Raw genomic sequence first — 13,396 nt, 5'->3', positions numbered from 1 at the left:
CATCTCTGCCCAGTATGTTTTGACATGGGCAAGAGCCATCCGCGCACCCTCTATGCATGCCGACCGCTTCATTGCATCGATATGCGGCACCGCACCAAGGAACTGCTGCACCAAGCCAAAATAACTCTTCGGCTCGGGCCCTTTCGGCCACAAATGAGCCACGACATCCTTCATGGCAAGTCCGGACAACCTATTCAGCTTAGCCCATTCGGCCAAACGACCGGTCAATGGAAGCGGACGCTCTAGACTATGGAACTGCGACCAAAAAAGCTCTTCCATCCCGTGATCCTTTTGGCCTCGGAAGTGTGCGACCGCATCTGCGGCACTCGCCGCCAAATCCAGATAGGCATCCTCTACACCCCACAGCTGGCCCAACTGAGCATACTTCGGATGCGTGAACTTCCTCCGCAGCAAAAAGGGCTTTCCAGCCGCGATATCCCCGGCTTGACGTAGCTCCTCCTTTATAGCTCTCATCGCAGAGCGGGCATCTTTGGCTTCGGCGGTGGCCTTCTTCAGGTCCTCTTGCTCCGCTCGACGTTCTTTTCCAAGAAACTCGCAGCGGTTAGTAGCATTCTTCAACTTCCCGGCCATCTCGGCCATTTCCTCCCTGCTTCGGCAGTGAGCAGCCTGTTCGGCTTTTAGCTCTTTGGCCGCCCTCAAGGCAGCCGCATCACTTTTTCTGGCTTGCTCCTTGACTCGAGCTAGCTCCGCCCGAAGGTTCTCCATAGCAACGGCACCATCTGCATAAAGCATACATGTGGTAAGGCATGGGCGTCAAGCTCCCTTACCAGGTGTCCGCGGAGAAGTTGCATACCTTGTGACTTGTCAAGCCGCTTATTGACAAGCGCGATGTCCGCATCCGCCACGTCAAGTTGCCGCTTCAGTTCGGCAAATTGATCAGTCCGGCTAGCCATCGGACGCTCCGCCACCTATATAGGACAGGCGATATATTACAACTGAGATTATGATCCTCGGCGCGCTGTCACTCTCGACAACGCACCGAGTCTCAGGGGCTACTATCTATACAGGGTGCATTCTATATGCAAAACTTTCAGAAGGTATATCATTTTCACGTACCTCAAATCCCGTCAGTAAACTTCTGACGGCTTCATGCAATCCGCTCTCAGCGGATGAAATCCTTTCAATCACCGTACCCATTAACGCACGGTGATCTTCTGAGATAGACGCTCGCCCGAGCAGATCCTTCAGCTCCTCCGACCGTACACCAGTTGGTGCCGGACCTCCCGGCCCCGCCGGACTCAGGGAAACCCTCCGCGACGACACCTCAGGGTCGTCCGCCCCACGTGACGGTGCGGCAGATGGGGGCGTTTCGCTCTCCATCATCTCCGGGCGAAGATCCCCCGAAGATGAGCTCTGCTGAGAAGGGCTGAGATCCGAACTACAAGGTAAAACTTCGGTTATCGTCAGAAATAAAAACAGGGATGTACCTTATTACAAAACTACCCTTTCTACTTACGGCTCGCTGGAGGGCTGATTCCCTTGGGGAAATAGTGTGGCTGGGGCTTCTCCTGGCGCAGGACCCTCTGGTGAAGATTTCTTCCTCCGCTTTGAGGCCTTGGCCTCCAGATCTTCAGAAGCGGTCCTCTTCTCCCCTGGAGGGAGAGATTCTCGATCCCCCCTTCCTTGAAAGCCTCCTTCACGGAGGCAGTGGCTTCCTTGTTCCCCCCTTCGCCCTCTTTCAAAGGCGCAGCCTTCAGCATCTTGGTTAACACAGGATCCGGTGTGGTCTCAGGGAGGGGGGCCGGACACCTTATTAGTTTTGCTTTTGCTATCCACTCATGTTCAAGGGACAACTCTTTAAAGGGCAAGTTTATGATAAATGTACGGATAGCGTGTCCGGGCACAGGGCTACTTACTTGAGTATCCGGGCGATTGCAGCTCAGACCTGCATCCTTGGTCAAGTCTGAACACATCTCTTGTGATCCGAAGAACAATTTATACATCTCCACGGGCGTCGCGCCCATGAAGTGTTGGAGAGATCATGGTCCCTCCGGATTCAATTCCCACAGGCGGAGGAGGCGACGTTTGCAGGGTAGAAGGCGCCGAATCAGCATGACCTGCGCCACTACGACTAGATTGATCTCTCTCTCTTGGAGGTCTCGAATACGGCCCTGCAGTAGAGGAACGTCCTTGGACGGCCCCCAGTCGAGCCCTTTGTTGACCCATAACGCCAGCCGCTGTGGAGGACCCAGGCGGAAGGCCGGTGGCGCCACCCATTTGGTGCCCCTGCGAGTGGTGATGTAAAACCACTCATGTTGCCATAAACCGAGCGCCTCTTGAAAAGAGCCCTCGGGCCAGGGAGCGTCAGCGTTTTTATCTTATAACAGCCCCTCCGCACTCTGTCTGCTGCCCCTTGATCATCTTTGGCTCCACTTTGAAGGTCTTGAGCCACAATCCGAAGTGAGGGGTAATACGGAGAAAGGCTTCGCATACGACAATGAACGATGAGATGTGGAGGATGGACTCCGGATCCAAGTCGTGGAATTCCAGCCCATAATAAAACATGAGCCCCCTCACGAAGGGGTCCATCGGGAAGCCTAAACCCCGAAGGAAGTGAGACACGAACACCACGCTCTCACCAGGCTCGGGAGTAGGAATAACCTGCCCTTGGGCAGGTAGCCTATGCAAAATTTCGCCGGTTAGATACCTGGCGTCTCTCAGCTTTAGCACGTCTTCTTCCGTGACGGAAGAAGGCACCCACTGGCCTTGCAGGTCGGAGCCGGACATTATCGAAGGTCCAAAGCGCCTGAATCTGGAGCTTTGGGTGTTGGAACTCGAGGCGAGGGGCGGATTCGATTGCGATTGAAAGGAAGGAGCAGGCCTTGGTCTCGCTATAAAGAGGTTGAATACCAAGAGCCCTCCCCGTGGCCGTTTGGGACTCGCCTTCGATGGAGGGGGCGTGCCAACAGGCATGGTTGGGTTACCCACGCCCGTATTAATGAGGATCCCGGAATAAGGGGACACGATCTCTGCTTTGACAAGACGTGCCAAGGAAACCGCTTCGCTAAACGCGCTGAGGTGGAACAGTAAAAACAATTCGAATAAAGGCCTGGCCGTGGTGTGATGTCACGCCACGAAATACGTCAGTAGATTGAACTTATGTAAACATTATTCTCTCTAAGGTGGTATGTGGAACTTATTTTGCAGAGCCGGACACTATCCTTGTGTTCAAAATCTTCTATGAAGTATTCGGAGGAGGAACCCGCCTTGCAATGCCGAAGACAATATGCGCACCGGACTCGTCGTCATTGAAGCCTGGTTCAGGGGCTACTGAGGGAGTCCTGGACTAGGGGGTGTCCGGATAGCCGAACTATCATCTTTGGCCGGACTCCAAGACTATGAAGATACAAGATTGAAGACTTCGTCCCGTGTCCAGATGGGACTTTCCTTGGCGTGGAAGGCAAGCTTGGCGATACGGATATGTAGATCTCCTACCATTGTAACCGACTCTGTGTAACCCTAACCCTCTTCGGTGTCTATATAAACCGGAGGGTTTTAGTCCGTAGGTCGAACAACAATCATACCATAGGCTAGCTTCTAGGGTTTAGCCTCCTTGATCTCGTGGTAGATCTACTCTTATACTACCCATATCATCAATATTAATCAAGCAGGAGTAGGGTTTTACCTCCACCGAGAGGGCCCGAACCTAGGTAAAAACATCATGTCCCTTGCCTCCTGTTACCATCCGCCTAGACGCACAGTTCGGGACCCCCTTTAGGATGCAAAGGTTCCTGAGTCATTCTACCTGTTCTAGTAGCCACTCTAACAGCAAAGTCATTTTTATTATTTATTTCATCAAGCAAATCATTTTGAGGTTTAAGTACTTGCTCAGCTTGAGTAGCAACCATAGAAGCATATTTGCTAACGAGTTTGAGTTCACCTTTAACTCTAGCCATATTATCGCTCACGCGTCCTATCTCAAAAGCATTATTCTTTAACTCTCTACCAACATAAGCATTAAAGCTTTCTTGTCTAGCCATAAAGTCATCAAATTCATCTAAGCATGGGCTATGAAATTTAGTAGAGGGGATTTCAACTTTATCATATCTATAGAGAGAATTTACCTTTACTACCTGTGTCGGGCTATCAAGACAATGTGGTTCTTCAACAGGCGGTATATTAAGACCATGTATTTCTTCAATAGGTAGTAAATTCTTAACATCTTCAGCCTTAATACCTTTTTCTTTCATTGATTTCTTTGCCTCTTGCATATCTTCAGGACTGAGAAATAAAACACCTCTTTTCTTTGGAGTGGGTTTAGGAATAGGCTCAGGAGTTGGCTCAATTTGTTCAGGAATTGCCTCAGGAATTGGCTCAGCAAGAGTCCAATTATTTTCATTAGTCAACATATTATTCAATAGAAATTCAGCTTCATCGACTGTTCTTTCCCTGAAAACACAACCAGCACAACTATCCAAGTAATCCTTGGAAGCATCGGTTAGTCCATTATAAAAGATATCAAGTATTTCATTTTTCTTAAGAGGATGATCAGGAAAAGCATTAAGTAACCGGAGAAGCCTCCCCCAAGCTTGTGGGAGTCTCTCTTCTTTGATTTGCACAAAGTTATATATTTCCCGCAAGGCAGCTTGTTTCTTATGAGCATGGAAATATTTAGCAGAGAAGTAATAAATCATATCCTGGGGACTACGCACACAACCAGGAGCAAGAGAATTATACCAAGTCTTAGCATCACCCTTTAATGAGAACGGAAATATCTTAAGGATATAAAAATAGCGAGATTTATCATCATGAGTAAACAGGGTGGCTATATCATTCAACTTGGTAAGATGTGCCACAATAGTTTCAGATTCAAGGCCATAAAAAGGATCAGATTCAACTAAAGTAATAATCTCAGGATCAACAGAGAATTCATAATCCTTATCAGTAACACAGATAGGTGAAGTAGCGAAAGCAGGGTCAGGTTTCATTCTAGCATTAAGAGACTGCTGCTTCCATTTAGCTAATAATTTCTTAAGATCATATCTATCATTGCAAGCAAAGATAGCTCTAGCAGCTTCTTCATTCATAAAATAACCCTTAGGAACAACAGGCAATTCATAATCATTGGGAGAATTTTTCATCATCACTATCATCAATAATAGCATCTTCAATAATTTCATTCCCCCTAACTCTAGCAAGTTGTTCATCGGGAAATTCACCTAATGGCAAAGTAGTATCACACACAGAAGTAGTTTCATCATGCATAGCAGAAGTGGCATCGTCAATAACATACGACATATCAGAATTCATAGCAGTAGCAGGTTTAGGTGTCGCAAGCTTACTAATAACGGAAGGAGAATCTAGTGCAGAGCTAGATGGCAGTTCCTTACCTCCCCTCGTAGTTGAGGGCAAAATTGTAGTTCTGTCATCTTTCAAGTTCTTCATAGTGATCAACAGATATAAATCCTAAGTGACTCAGAGAATAGAGCTATGCTCCCCGGCAACGGCGCCAGAAATTAGTCTTGATAACCCACAAGTGTAGGGGATCGCAACAGCTTTCGAGGGTAAAGTATTCAACCCAAATTTATTGATTCGACACAAGGGGAGCCAAAGAATATTCTTGAGTATTAGCAGTTGAGTTGTCAATTCAACCACACCTGGATAACTTAGTATCTACAGCAAAGTATTTAGTAGCAAAAGTGGTATGATAATAAAGGTAACGGTAGCAAAAGTAAAGATAATAGTTTTTGGGTTTTTGTAGTAGTTGTAACAGTAGCAACGAAAAGTAAATAAGCGAAGAACAATATGTGAAAAGCTCGTAGGCAATGGATCAGTGATGGATAATTATGCCGGATGCGATTCCTCATGTAATAGCTATAACATAGGGTGACACAGAACTAGCTCCAGTTCATCAATGTAATGTAGGCATGTATTCCGTAAATAGTCATACATGCTTAATGAAAAGAACTTGCATGACATCTTTTGTCCTACCCTCCCGTGGCAGCGGGGTCCTTGCGGAAACTAAGGGATATTAAGGCCTCCTTTAAATAGGGAACCGGAACAAAGCATTAGCACATAGTGAATACATGAACTCCTCAAACTACGGTCATCACCGAGAAGTATCCCGATTATTGTCACTTCGGGGTTGTCGGATAATAACACATAATAGGTGACTATAGACTTGCAAGATAGGATCAAGAACACACATATATTCGTGAAAACATAATAGGTTCAGATCTGAAATCATGGCACTCGGGCCCTAGTGAAAACACGATGAAACTTTCTCTCCGATTTTTTTCTCTCCGAACGTGAATATATGGAGTTGGAGTTGAGGTCGGTGGAGGTCCAGGGGGGCCACGAGATAGGGGGCGCGCCCAGGGGGAGGGGGCGTGCCCCCTGTCTCGTGGACAGGGTGTGGGCCCCCTGGTGTATTTCTTTCGCCCAATAATTCTTATTTATTCCAAAAAGTGCCTCCGTGGATTTGTAGGACATTCCGAGAACTTTTCTTTTCTACACATAAAACAACATCATGGCAGTTCTGTTGAAAACAGCGTCAGTCCGGGTCAGTTTCATTCAAGTCATGCAAGTTAGAGTCCAAAACAAGGGCAAAAGTGTTTGGAAAAGTAGGTACGTTGGAGACGTATCAGCCGTCCAATATGAATCTAGCCCGTTGTAACTTCCGGCCCGTGTATGGGCTATGACGTCTTTCGGCCCATATGAGGCCCTTTGTAACTCTTGGTCCATTAACGGTCCGTGGTGAACTGGCCCATAATGAATAGTGTATCGCTTTATACCCATTAATGGCCCATTATTCCATTGGGCCGTTTCCAGCCCGTGTTATCTTTCGGTCTTCTCAGGGCCCATTTATTCTTGGGCTTATTTCCAGCATTCGGTTACTTACAGCCAGCTACTGCCATTTCTACTTGTGGGCCAAACTCAGCATGTGGTTTCAATCGACCCGTTTGTGGCCCATCAATCCGTTGGGCTGTTTTCATAACGTCGTCAAATACGGCCGATTAATGACGACCCGTTATGGTCGGCCCATGAATGGACAATTCCAACTCTAGCCCGTTTACGGCCCATAATGCAGTCCCTTATTGGCCCATGTTTGGCCAATTGATCATACGGCCAGTAGAAGGCCCATTGATGCTACGCCCCGTAGGAGGCCCATTGTTTCTACGGCTCATAGAAGGCCCATTGTTTCTACGGCCCGTAGGAGGCCCATGGTCACTACAGTAAATATGTAGCCATGGTTATTTTGGTCTAGTTTTTGAAAATAGGTTATTGCGGCCACTAGCAAACCGCGGAAAAAGAACTGCATTGACTACATGCAAACAAATAAACAAGACAACAAGGAAATAAATAAGCAAACAACTTACGCTAGGTCATCACGGCTATTACACATATTACATCCACTGGGCATCAAAGTTCGCCACTAGTGTAAATAAAGGGAACAAAGCAGGATATCACATACACTTGATATGTCCATTTTGCATCATGTTTTCTTACTGTTATTTATAATTTTTTATCCATAATAATGCTTTTTGGAGTAATTCTAATGTCTTTTCTCTCATAATTTGCAAGGTACACACCAAGAGGGAAAATTCTGGCAGCTGGAAATCTGGACCTGAAAAAGCTACGTCAGACTACCTATTATGCACAACTCCAAACAAGCTGAAACTTCACGGAGAATTTTTTATGGAATATTTAAGAAATATTGGAGCAAATAACTACTAGAGGGGCCCCACCAGGTGGGCACAACCCACCTGGGCGCGCCCTGGTGGGTTGTTCCCTCCTCGGCCCACCTCCGGTGCCCATCTTCGGGTATATAAGTCATTTTGACCTAGAAAAAATAAAGGAGGATACTTTTGGGATGGAGCTCCACCGTCTCGAGGCGGAACTTGGGCAGGAGCACTTTTGCTCTCCAGCGGAGCGATTATGCCGGGGGAACTTCCCTCCCGGAGGGGGGAATCATCATCATCATCATCACCAACAACTCTCCCATCTTGGGGTGGGAAATCTCCATCAATATCTTCACCAACACCATTTCATCTTAAACCCTAGTTCATCTCTTGTATTCAATATTGTTACCAAAACTATAGATTGGTGCTAGGGGGTGACTAGTAGTGTTGATTACATCTTGTAGTTGATTACTATATGGTTTATTTGATGGAAGATTGTATGTTCAGATCCATTATACTATTTAATACCCCTGTGATCATGAGCATGTTAATTATTTGTGAGTATTTACTTTTGTTCTTGAGGTCACGGGAGAAATCATGTTGCAAGTAATCATGTCAATTTGATATGTGCTCGATATTTTGATAGTCTGTATGTTGTGATTCCCTTAATGCTGTTTAGTGAACGTTGACTGCAGGACACTTCACCATATTTGGGCCTAAGGGAATGCATTGTGGAGTAGTAAATAGAAGCTAGGTTGCGAGAGTGACAGAAACTTAAACCCAGTTTATGCACTATTCCGTAAGGGACCGATTGGATCCTAGAGTTTAATGCTATGGTTAGAATTTATTCTTAATACTTTTCTCGTAGTTTCGGATACTTGCGGGAGGGTTAATCATAAGTAGGAGGTTTGTTCAAGTAAGAACAGCACCTAATCACCGGTCCACCCACATATCAAATAATCAAAGTAGCGAACACAAATCAAACCAACATGACGAAAGTAACTAGATGAAATTCCCGTGTACCCTCAAGAACACTTTGCTTGTTATAAGAGTCCATTTTGGCCTGTCCTTTGTATAAAAATGATTGGGATACCTTGCTGCATACTATTTGTTACTATCGTTTCTTGCTCGTTACAAATTATCTTGCTATCAAACTACTCGCTACTTACAGTTTCAGCACTTGCAGACATTACCTTAGTGAAAACTACTTGTTATTTCTTTCTGCTCCTCGTTGGGTTTGACACTCTTACTTATCGAAAAGAGCTACAATTGATCCCCTATACTTGTGGGTCATCAAGTCTATTTTCTGGCGCCGTTGCCGGGGAGTGAAGCGCCTTTGGTAAGTGGAATTCGGTAAGGAAACATTTATATAGTGTGCTAAAATTTATTGTCACTTGTTACTATGGAAAACAATCCTTTGAGGGGTTTGTTAGGGGTATCTTCACCTAGTCCGGAACCACAATTAGTTACCCCTAAACCTACTGCACCTACTGAAAATATTGAATATGAAATCCCTTCGGGTATGATAGAACAACTTCAAGCTAATCCTTATGCAGGAGATGGAATTGAACATCCTGATATGCACTTGATACATGTGGAACAAATTTGTAGACTGTTTAAACTTGGAGGTTTACCCAGGGATGAAGTGATGAAAAAGGTTTTCCCTTTATCTTTGAAGGGAAAAGCGTTGGCATGGTATAGGCTATGCGATGATATTGGATCATGGAATTAGAAACCTTTGAAATTGGAGTTCCATCAAAATATTTATCCTATGCATCTAGTTCATCGTGATCGGAATTATATATTATATATATAATTTTTGGCCTCGTGAAGGATAAAGTATCCCTCTAGCTTGGGGGAGTCTTAAGTCGATGTTATATTCATTCCCCAATCATGAGCTCTCAAGAGAAATTATTATTCAGAATTTTTATGCTCGGCTTTCTTGTAATGATTAAACCATGCTGGATACTTCTTGTGCTGGTTCTTTTATGAACAAAACTATTGAATTCCGGTGGGATCTTTCGGAAAGAATAAAGCACAACTCTGAAGATTGGGACCTTGACGAAGGTAAAGAGTCGGGTATAAAGCTTAAGTATGATTGTGTTAAATCTTTTATGGATACCGATGCTTTTCAAAAGTTTAGCACTAAATATGGACTTGACTCTGAGATAGTAGCCTCCTTTTGTGAATCATTTGCTACTCATTTTGAACTTCCTAAAGAGAAGTGGTTTAAATATCACCCACCTATTAAAGATGAAAGTAAAGAACTAGTACCAGTTAAAGAAGAAACTATACTTTATAATGTTGATCCAGTTGTTCCTTCTGCTTATATAGAGAAACCACCTTTCCTTGTTAGGATAAAAGAACATGCTAAAGTTTCAACTGTGGTTAAAAAAAGCTATGTTAGAACACCTAAACCTGATGAACAAATTAAAGTAGAACCTAGTATTGCTATGGTTAAAGATCTCTTGGAAGGAGATATGGATGGGCATGTTATTTACTTCTGTGAAGAAGCTGCTAGAATTGCTAAACCTGATGGAAAAGGTAAACATAGACCTGTTGTTGGCATGCCTGTTATTTCAGTTAAAATAGGAGATCATTGTTATCATGGTTTATGTGACATGGGTGCTAGTGTGAGTGCTATTCCTTACACTCTATATCAAGAAATTATAAAAGACATAGCACCTACCGAGTTAGAATACATAGATGTTACTATTAAACTTGCAGATAGAGACACCGTATCACCTTGTGGGATTATTAGAGATGTTGAAGTCTTGTGTGGGAAAATAAAATATCCTACTAATTTTCTTGTTCTTGGTACCCCGCAAGATGACTTCTGTCCCATTATCTTTGGTAGACCTTTCTTGAACACAGTAAATGCTAAGATAGATTGCAAGAAACAAGTTGTGGGTGTTAGCTTTGGTGATGAGTCTCATGAGTTTAATTTTTCCAAGTTTAGTAGAAATCATCATGAAAAAGAATTGCCTATTAAGGATGAATTAATTGGTCTTGCTTCTATTGTTGTGCCATCTACTGATCCTTTAGAGCAATACTTGCTGGACCATAAGAATGATTTACATATGCATGAAAGAAATGAAATAGATAAGATCTTCACTACTAGGGAAAAGGCTAGCAGCAGCGCAGGTTTTCAGGCTAGCAGCAGCGCGGGTGGCCGCGCTACTAATAAGGCGCTACAGCTAACTCATAGTAGTAGCGCGGCCCCAACCCGCGCTACTACTGTTGAACGATATCAGCAGCGCTTTTTGGGAACGCGCTACTATTAACTAGCTGTAGCAATTTCTTCATCCCTCGCTACTGCTATATCTTTCATCATTTTCCCCCATTCCCTTTCAGTTCTCCTTTCACTTTCAGTTTTCCTTTCAGATACTAGATACTAGGTACTACTAGTAGATATCAAATTCATAAACCATTACTAGGTACGATAGTACTCCCTTCGTTCCAAATTACTCATCGTGGTTTTAGTTCAAACCACGACGAGTAATTTGGAACGAAGGGAGTACTAAGATAACAATTTCATGCATAGCCAACATGCATCCTCAAGTAGTACATGGTCATATCAACGGCCATCATCATATGTAGTTCTAGATGATATCGACGACGATCATCATATGTAGTTCTAGATGATATAGCCACACACACATATGTAGTTCTAGCTAGATGATATAGCCACACACACATATGTAGTTCTAGATGATATAGCAACACACACATATGTAGTTCTAGATGATATCGAAGACAATCATCATCCTCAAGCCTGGGCGGTTGGTGTTCCTGATAGTAATTAGGATGGCCTGTCCAACACGAAGATTCTTGCCATCGAGGAATTTCTTCCACCCAACCGAGCTTAAGTGTGTGCGACCGTCTGTGTCCACGCGGTAAGTACAGGTTGTGACGGAGCCCCTTGCAGTAAGGCGTAGTCCAGCTGAGCCTTCTTCATCGGGCTCGATACCATAACTCACAGATATGCTCTTTGCCAATTTCTGAATAAGAAAAACATATCAATTAATAAGCATGTGATCGAACTCTACACTAAAACATATATATCATCGACTAGATTCCACACAACATACCATATCATTGGACTGTACACTAAGTAATTCACACTATTAATTTGCATTTGTAAGTATAACATACCATATCATGTCGATCAACCATGGTATTTGTCAAGCGGGTCACGAATGGCACCTCGACAAAGTCATCACGTGGCGGAATTATGTCCCACAGGTTGGACACCTCCTCCTCACTCAGCCTTGTTCTTTGAGCTACGATGGCTTCATGAAGTGGGTCCTCATCATCTTCATCGAGTGGGTCCTCATTATCTTCATCATCTTCATCATCTTCGTCATCTTCATCATCTTCCACCAGGTTGAGATAAATGACAGCTAGCTTGGGTCTTTCTGCTCGGAAGTTGAAGCTGATCAACTCACCACCAGTAAGATGCATGCGAGCGACGAAACGGGCCCATCCATCTCCTCCAATCTGCGACATATTGCGTCCTTTCTCGACCTCCATAGTGTACGGCCTCCCAGGAGCCTCAAATGTCACAGTGTCTCCTGTCAGCTTGTTGAATTTCAACCTCACATTGCATGGGATGATCTGTGTAAACTAAGCAAAATGACACAATGCAGTAATGCCAACACTAAAAATAAAATAGTTATTACATTTCATCTAATTTCTTACCGCCGCATGACGAAAACTCGGCTGGAAGTAGATGCCGAACAGCTTGCCAGTTGCAAGGCTGCTGGCGCATCTTGACTTGCACAGTTGACATAGTGGTGGTGGTGGTGGCGCCATTCTTCCTAAAGCAATATGAGCAAAGGATTACTAAATCAACTAAATCAAAATGTTCCTAAGTCAACTAAATCAACTAGCCTACTAAATCAACTAAATCAAAATGTTCTAAGTCAACTAAATCAACTAACCTACTAAGTCAACTAAATCAAAATATTCTAAGGCAACTAAATCAACTAGCCTACTAAATCAACTAAATCAAAATGTTCTAAGTCAACTAAATTAACTAAATGAATTAGCCTACTAAATCAACTAAATCAAAATGTTCTAAGTCAACTAAATCAACTAACCTACTAAGTCAACTAAATCAAAATATTCTAAGGCAACTAAATCAACTAGCCTACTAAATCTACTAAATCAAAATGTTCTAAGTCAACTAAATTAACTAAATGAATTAGCCTACTAAATCAACTAAATCAAAATGTTCTAAGTCAACTAAATCAACTAGCCTACTAAATCAACTAAATCAAGATGTTCTAAGTCAACTAAATCAACTAGCCTACTAAGTCAACTAAATTATATCAACTAAATCAAAATGTTGCATATGAGCAGGAGGGAGAAGGAGGGCGACTCGAGGAGGGAGAAGAGAGTAGGATGGAGGAGGAAGGCGGAGCGAGGAGGGGCCGGCTGGCGCGGCCAGTTGAGGAAGGACGGAGGAGGAAGGCGGAGCGAGGAGGGGCCGGCCAGCGGCGAGTGGAGAGGGAGGACGGAGAAGGAGGCCGGTACCGAGTCCATCAAGGAGGAGGAGGTGACGGCGCGCGTTGCAGACGGAGGAGGGGCGACGGGGGCGCGCGGCGCAGATGCGCGGAGGAGAGGGGCGACGGGGGCGCGCGGCGCAGATTTTGAGTGGCTGTGTGTGAGTGGATCCGAAGGGAGGAGATCAGGGAGATGGATGGCTTAGCAGTAGCGCTCTTCAGCAAAACACGCTACTGCTAAGCTAT

The sequence above is a fragment of the Triticum dicoccoides genome, chromosome 5B (assembly GCF_002162155.2).
Source record: "Triticum dicoccoides isolate Atlit2015 ecotype Zavitan chromosome 5B, WEW_v2.0, whole genome shotgun sequence".
NCBI classification, from domain to species: domain Eukaryota; kingdom Viridiplantae; phylum Streptophyta; class Magnoliopsida; order Poales; family Poaceae; genus Triticum; species Triticum dicoccoides.
This window is presented reverse-complemented; position numbering follows the sequence as displayed.